This window comes from Pteropus alecto, unplaced genomic scaffold, assembly GCF_000325575.1.
Source record: "Pteropus alecto unplaced genomic scaffold, ASM32557v1 scaffold402, whole genome shotgun sequence".
Classification (NCBI taxonomy): Eukaryota; Metazoa; Chordata; class Mammalia; order Chiroptera; family Pteropodidae; genus Pteropus; species Pteropus alecto.
This window is the reverse complement of record NW_006432940.1, coordinates 450,373-459,068: the sequence shown is the minus strand read 5'-3', so window position 1 is coordinate 459,068 and position 8,696 is coordinate 450,373. Positions and strand designations below refer to the sequence as shown.

General features: G+C 34.7%; 1 pseudogene; it reads right to left on the bottom strand.

Moving 5' to 3' along the window:
* Positions 1–5,777: 5,777 nt before the first annotated feature.
* Positions 5,778–5,896, bottom strand: LOC112476314 (annotated as a pseudogene).
* Between the last annotated feature and the right edge of the window lie 2,800 nt (positions 5,897–8,696).

Genomic DNA, 8,696 nt, shown 5'->3' with positions numbered 1-8,696 from the left:
TTGAAAATTATATATATATTCTTATAAAAGAAGTTACATATGGGTAAACTTTTTTTTAGGTAAGAGCTATTTTTTGTTTTAAATTATAAAATATACATAAAATTTACTATCTTGACTATTTGTAAGTGTACAGTTCAGTAGTCTTAAGTGCATTCACACTTGTGCTGCCATCATCACCGTCCACCCACAAAACTCTTTCATCTTTGAAAATGGTGGATTAACTTTTTAAATGTAAAAAATAGGAACTGCAAATACTTAAAAGATATAGGTATGTTTATATATACTCTTGAGTTTGGGAATATTTTTATAGGCCCAGCAGCAGAGGAATAAAAAGATATATATTGATTCATTTGCATAAATACCAAAACTTTGTTTCCATCTAACTAAATTTATTAATTTATCATATATGTTCGTACATACATATATTTTCTTGGCAGAATTCATCTTCATCTGGTTAGAGAACTGTGAGACTGAGGTTTCTGTTTCCTTGCTTGCTGTCAGCCAGGGATTGCTCTCAGCTCCTAGTGACCACCCTGAAATTTTTGCTGTGTGACCCTCTCACAGGCCCTTTTATAACATGGCAGCTTATTTCTTCAAAGTCTGTAAGAGAGTGTCTCTCTAGTCTGCTAATGCAGTCTCTTTTCTAATAAGCAAACAGAATAGAACATTAGTCTTATATATCTGTAGCATCTTCATAATCATGGAAGTGACATCCTATCACCTTTGCTACATAGTGTAACCTAATAAATAGACTATCCTCCACGTAAGTTTATCACATGGAGGAAACGCGAAATATGAATTTTAAGGAGATACTAAAAATTGGATGAGAATAGGGACTTTATTAAGTAGGTAATGTATAGACTACAGTTATTTTTTAATAAATATAAAGTCTAAATTTATATTGGAACTTAATTGTTATAAAGAAACTACAGTTAAAAGGAGGGGTTTTGTATACTTAGGATAAATATCAGACTATTAGTGGAAATTATGTAAACATTTAATCTGCCTTGCCTAATATTCTTCAAATTCAAAAATAAGAGATCGATAGAGGTTGAGATAATTTTGACTTAGATGATCTCTAAGTTTCCCTTCTGGCTGTAAGGATATTAACAGAAATAACATTTTTGAGTGAAACCTCTGAGCAGGCATCAAGATAATTTACTACATTTGATCTTCACCATGACCCTATGAAATAGATGCCTTTTTAATACCCATATGACAGATGAGGAAATTGAGGCCTAGAGTAGGTAAGTAATTTGCCAATGATTACAGCAATAGAAATTTAGTAGAGTTATAATTTTAATTCAATTAAGTACTTTCTAGAGCCCAATCTTTTACTTACTAGATTACACTGCCTGAAAAAAAAATCGTTTGCGTCAAGCAGGCCATAGCATAAGAGCCCAGGGCTCTGTAATGTCAATTCAAGGTGACTCAGTTCTCACCTTGAAGTTCTAGGAAAAATTACTAAATGGGGACTGTTCTATCTTCTATTTACTAAGCATATCTTTCAGAACTATATAAAATATTATGAGGAGAAATATATTTAAAATTATGTAGATTACTTAAAGTTAAGGATCCAGTCAATCCTTAGTTTCACCCACTGTGTTAATTTCTTTTTATAACTCATACTTCACATTTCATAGAAAAAATATAAGAATTGAGCAAGAAGACATCTTGGGTGGCGGCTGTGGTGTTCTGCAGGCTAGCATCTTACCCCTCAATCATGACAGCTATTTTGAACTAAGAAATCTCACAGTGAATCTTGAATTGGAATTGATAATGTATGTTTAAAAGAAAACCCTGTAGTGATTTTTGGTATCAAATTCAGAATCAAGTGTAGCTTTGTTGGAATCTTAGGACACACACTTTCTTCCTGTCTGCTGCTTTCTGATGACAGTTGTCTGGATGTAACTTGAGATACATCCTTCTCAATTTTTGATTCCTTAGTTCAGTCATGCCACCTCCCGAATTCTCCAGCTACCTTGCAGGCAGCAACTCATTGACCCTTGTCTGATTCGAGACTGTAAACTCATAGATGTCCTAATTTCTCCCATTACAACATGATACTGTCTGCTTTTATTTTTCTGATAACATCAAGTTACGTAACAGGATTCTATCTCCAGTCTTGAATTTGTGCCAGAGAACTCAATTATTATAATGTTCCTATTTTTATTTGTGTTTTATTTCATTATTGAGGCCACACGTAGCAGTGTGTGGTTTTAGCCTTCCTTTTAAGTCTGGAAATTTAATTTTTATAGGCCTTTCTCTTCAGACATCATTCTGTGTTTGGATGAGACTCTAAAAGTTCTGTAGTTGATATTATGATGGGAGTTTCCACCCAAATTTGAGGCTTGGGAAAATGAACCATTTATAGGATATTTAATTGGGGTAGGGGGTGGGGAGGAATGTTCTTGGAATAGTAATCACTCAGGGCATTTAGAAAGCCTGGAAATGCACTTCTACTTTTCAGATGCTCAGTGGTTTCCAAATAAATGTCCAGCCCACTGGAGGGGAATGAAGGACCATGGGGTGTGTGAAAGGGAACAGCTTCGTGTATGCCGTTGTCCTCAGCCTTCCATTCACTCATTTAGTAAAGATTAAGTCATTACTTACTACTGGCCAAGCATGGTTCTGGAAGGTGGAAATGTTCATATGTGACACCAATTACAGCCTCTATCTTTGAGTATTTATCCGTCCAGTGGAGAAGAAAAACAAGCTAGCAGTTGCAACTTAATTGACTATACAGAGTACAAATGAAAACACTTCACACTAGCAGTGGAAAACAACCTTTTGCTTTGGAATAGAAGGAAAATCAAAGACCAGGAATGAACCTAAATAAAAAGGCTGGAGCGGGGTCTGGATAATGCCATTATTTATTTCCTCTTATGTCCAGTGAAATATTTTTGACAGCAGAACTCCAAAAATACATCATACCAGTGAATTGAAAAATTGCTTTGAAGAAATACCATTTCTCTGATATAAGGAAGTCATAAATATTATGAACATTTGATAGTACTAAAATAGCAAACTAAGAAGATTAGTTTTCACCGAATGGGTTTTATAGCCTCAATAATAACAGTGCTTTATTTATTTTCATTATTTCCAGTGGAGTAAACATTCCACATATAGCTAATATATTTGGATTAACTCCTCTGCTTCATTTGTTCTGGGAAGGATTAGTAACAAAGCTAGATTTATGAATTTTGAGGGAGGGATGTGGTTTTTTGAAACACTCATCTGATTTTTATAAATGCTTCTAAACAACCATGTTCATAGACCCAAAATGATACCCAGGAGAGATGAAATTAACCAGACCTCAGCTCTTTAAGAGAGTAACTGCTAGCTAACCAGAACAATTACTACAAAATTAAGAGTAGCAATAGAGTAGTCCTCAGTCAAGGGCTAAGCCTCTGCTGTGGCAACAGATACTGTTCCTGGTGTGAGGGCCAGAGACTGTTCCCACTCCTTTTGGATTGTGCTTTCCCCAGCCTCAGGTAGTTTCCTCACACACACTCATTAATCAGTACTTGGCTGGATACTCTAGGTAGATTCTCTGCAGGTGTCTGGAGTTCTCTGCTGCACTCTTTCTAGTACTCTGGCCTGCATGTAGTAGTGGCCTTGTTCCCCTCTGGACTCTCGTCTCTGTATCCTCAGATAAGGGATTCTTAGTTAAGGCCAGGCTCTGACCCTATTCTCTCTCCCTGCTCTCAGTAAAATAGCCATTTTAAGAGAAAAATATAAATTATAGAAATAGATTCAGAATGCATAAACTATATAAACAAGATAATAACTATGGAAGCGTTTAAAATTTGTGAAAGAATTTAACACTCAGAGTGTACTTGTTCTGTTCAGATTTTAACGAAGTAATTTCCATGCTATATAAATTATTGAAGAGTATTTAAAAGATAGACAATGTCTTAAATTCATTTTACAAGCCATTGTAAACTTGCTACCAAAATCTGACAAAAATACAAAAATATGAAAATTATAGATACTTTTCACCCATAAATGTAGATAACAATATATTCTCGGTAATAGCAAATTGAGCCACACATTTAAAGAATACTACACCATGAACGGATAGGAATGTAGTTTTATAAAATCTATTATAACCTTTTATGCAGCGGACCAAAAGAAAAAAGGTCACAACCATCTCCATAGATTCCAGTGAAGCATTAATAAAAACTCAGTATCCATTTTTGATACAAACTCTTAGTAAACCAAAACTATAACATGATAAATTTATTGCAAGATATATCAGCTGACAGCATTCTTTAATACTAAAACAGAAGGAGTCTGATTGAAGTTAGAAGATAGGGATATTGCCATCACAATTATTTAATATTGGTCTAGAATGTCAGCATATGAAAAAAAAGTAAGTTCAAAGGAAATAAGGAGATGAAACAGTATTTTTGACACGTCCCCGCCCCCCCACCCCACCCCCAGCCATTTTCAAGAAGAGAAAATTAGAATGTTTCTACTCCCTGGTTTCCTCCCATCATCTTTTGCAGTTTTGAATGAAATCTTCGGGAGTTCAGATTTTTTATAATATATTTTATGCAGCTGCTCTGTGAAAAATTGTGACAATTTCATTTAATTCCATTAATATATTTTAAAATTATGTAGTGTAAGTTTTGTTTTTAATAGTTACTACTAATGTTTTAAACCATCTTCCTTTTCATTAAGTTTTTAAAAAATTTAAATTCATTTTGTGGCCAGCTAAAGTAGAACCTGGAATAGCTTTTAAGGATGGAAATGTGGCTGGTAGATTTTCTGAGTTCTTTTAAGGTTGGCAGTGTTTCGGTGGATTGTCGAATGAATACTTGCAAGACCAGAACAAAAAAGGTTGGTGTGTCTGTCGTTTTCAAGATTCTATAGCTAAAGCTAAATCGTTTTCTGGTGTTTATTATAGAGCAGAAATCAGAAGATAACAGGATTCTCTTTTTTTATTTGTGGTTTATCTTTTCATTTTATTTAAATGCTGGCTTGAATTTTTTAATCCTTAAAATTTACAAGTTTATATTTTTATATTTATATTTGCTTGTGAGTAAAGTGTAACATTTCAACCTGAAAATTGGAGCAGTTCAAGGCATGTTTTTCTTTTATTGATTTTGAACCACATAACACATTTAAAGAATAATATACCATGAACAAATAAGAATGTAGTTTTATCAGTAAACCAAAAGAAAAAGTCACATTATATCCATAGATTCCAATAAAGCATTAGAGAAAATTCAGTATCCATTTTTGATACAAACTCTTTCAAGAATGCTTTTTATATGCATATTTCATGTGCTTGATTTATCCTACATGTCTCTAATATTTTCTCTCATCTGTCTACATTGGGCCATTTCTTTCGAGGTTTTAGAATTTTTTTTTTTTGAGCATGGATTTACTTTGCTATCTCTGTTTTTTTCTCATGGCATATTTCTAGTTGCTGACTCAAAGATTTCATCATGGTTTTCAAACCTTGAAAAATATCTCCTATTGTGCTTTTCTCATAATTTTGTGTTCTGTTTTCATAAATCATAATGTACCCCCAAATCTGGTTGAATGTATGAATTTTAGATTTTCTAATGATTTTTCTTTTTTAGGGCAAAAAGTCAGTTTACTTGGGGTGCCAGTGGGTGAGACATTGGTCAGATTTGTCAGCTTGGTTCCTCTTTCTCGTTGCTGAGTTTTTTCTTTCTTTTTCTTTTTAGGCGAGGCAACCCTTGGTTGACCTCACAGATTGCAAGGACCTTGTCAGTTTACAATCTCTTATTTTTTATTTTTTATGCCTACAGCACCTAGTCTTCCTAGGTGGTCTCCCATCCAAGTACTAACCAGGCCCGAGCCTGCTTAGCTTCCGAGATCAGATGGGATAGGGCTTGTTCAGGATGGCATTGCCATAGACAATTTTTTCATAGTCTAGTTTTCTTCATTTCTTTTCATTGTATCTGCTGAGGGATGTCTCTTTTAGCAATGGGGAAGCATGGTGGCTTTTGTCTGAGATATGTTGGTTTCTTTCAGATACTTGAAACACCAACAAACAGACATTCTAGATATTCTCAAGTTTTACTTTGCCATTTTAGAGATCCAGAAACCTATAAGGAAAATTAGAACTGTAGCACTAGGAGCAGCCAAAGCAAAGAGCATTGTCTTGGTGCTCAAAAGATAGGTTTCTGTGTTTACTGTGACAATTCAAGTTAGGGAGCTATGTGCCTTCATTTCAGTCTCTCTCTCTCTTTTTTTTTTTGTCGCCTTCTCTGGATTCTTTTTTAAATTTATTGATGTGATGTTGGTTAATAAAATTATATAGGTTTCAAGTGTACGGGTCAATAATTGTTTGTGTAACCACGTTCCTGACCTTTGCATAATCATGTTCTTGCTTTTTTTATTTTAATAATTTAACTTTAGTTTTAAATAAAATACTGTAGTTTTGTTGGATTTTATTTTATATGAAAGGGATTAATACTGTATTTTCTTTTGTGACTTTCTTTTGCTCAATATTTGTAAAATTTGTTTTCTTTAATGAGGTAGTAGTTTGTTAATTTTCATTGCTGTGTTAATTTTCATTCCATTGTACAGGTATAGTGTACTTTGTTCACACATTTTGTGGTTGTAAATATTTCCAATTTGGGACAGTTTTGAGCAGTGCCACTCCCCACATCCTTGTATCTCTGCAACTGAAGTATTGACTAAATAATGGTAAACTGCCTTTCAAATGTTGTGGCCTCAATATCTAGTTCACCTAGTCATGTTTGTGAATACCTGTTGTTTTACCTCTTTCCACCTCTTGATATCATCACACATTCATTTACCAATCAATTTAATGGGTGCTCAGCTCAGTACCACAGCAGTCTCCTGGGTCTGTGGAGTCCAGGAGGCCTCTTTTCTGTCTGTCTTGCCCATATACTGACGGTACAGCTCTTTGGAGGGAGGCTCTCCTCTTAGAATCCCTGGATGTGGTCTTGTCTCCCAAACCAAAAAATAGCCTTGGAAACAACTGTTAAAGTACAGAGGATTTGTTTGGCAAATGCTGTCCTAACAAAAGTTTCTTCACTTATATTTTGGCCTGATAATTTCCTACTATTTTGGCAGATCTTTGATGGATTTAGAAGATTTATTTTTGTTGTATATATTTTGTCCAAAATTTTAGTGTTTTCTAAATGAAATCTTTAGAGAAGATTGGGTAGGTTCAAATATCCTTAACCCTACACTTTTTTCCTTTCATAATCGGCATAATTGCCTTTTTGAAATGAAATCTTTAGTAAAGCTTAGGTGGGTTCAAATATCCTTAAGCCTACACTTTTTTTCTTTCATAATTGGCATGATTGCCTTTTTTAAATGTCACTACAGCAGGACCCTCATCTTAATTATCTGGTGATCTGTGCTGTGGGGCTGGATTCTTTGTTTGGACAATGTCATTTCTCCTTAGGTTCCAGTAGGATTGAAATAAGCCGCCTTTCCTACAAATGCTCCAGTTTTCCCTCCTTTCAATATCAAATAAAGGCACAGTGAAGGTGACTAGGGGACTAGCTTTGATTAATTAAGAATTGCCTTGGCATTACTTTTCACTTATTCCCAGACAGGCTTTTCTGTCTCTTGCAGGAAATTGCAGCTTGGTAATTTTTTTCTTATATCTATTATATCTTTCTATATATTCTCAATGTAAGAGGTAAAATGCAACCTTCCGTAGTCCCTTCACAGATTGATTCTTTCCCTCTTCATTATATCTTTTTGGTCCTTTCAATGAGAATTCGAAAGGGATTGAAGATAGGACTTAAACTAATATGTTTATGATGCCACCCTGAACAAGAATTCTGGTTTGTATATTCTAAAATAGTGTTATCCAGTGTGTTAATGTTCATTGTTTATAATGTTATTGGGAAGGTACCTTACTCCTCAGCTGTTTAGGAAGCTTGTGCTATGATTTCTTTCAATTTCAACTTCTCTACTTCTACTGGCTTTTCTCTATCAGCTTTTTATTTTTTAATTTTTATTCTTTTAATTAAAAAATTTTTTATGGTGACGTTGGTTAATGAAATCCAATAAATTTCAGCTGTACACTTTAACAGTAAGGCATATATATATTTACACTCTGTTCACCTCCCATAGTTAGATTTCTCTGTCACCACATATTTGACCCCCTTTACCCAGTCTACCTCGCCCCTCCTCTCCCACTCCCTACCCTTTGGTAACCACTAGTCTGTAGTCCATGTCTGTGAGTCTCTGTTTGTTTGTCCTGTTCCTTTGTTGCTTTTAGGTTTATATCCCACATATAAGTGATATCATATGATTTTCAACTTTTTCTGTCTGGCTTATTTCACTTAGCATGGTTTATCTCGAGGTTACCCATGTTGTCGCAAATGGCAGTATTTCATCTCTTCTTATGGCTGAGTAATATTCCACTGTATATATGTACCACAGCTTCTTTATCTAATCATCTATTGTAGGGCTCTTCGGTTGCTTCCATGACCTGGCCACCGTTAATAATACTGCTATGAATATTGGTGTGAAATATCTTTTCGGATATGGGTTTTCAAGTCTTTGGGGTAAATACCCAGTAGAGGGATTGCTGGATCATATGGTAGATAAATTCTTAGGTTTTTGAGGAACCTCTATACTGTTTTCCATGGTGGCTGTACCAATTTGCAGTCCCACCAGCAGTGTATGAGGGTTCCTTTTTCTTCACTTGTCCTGTTGATTATAGC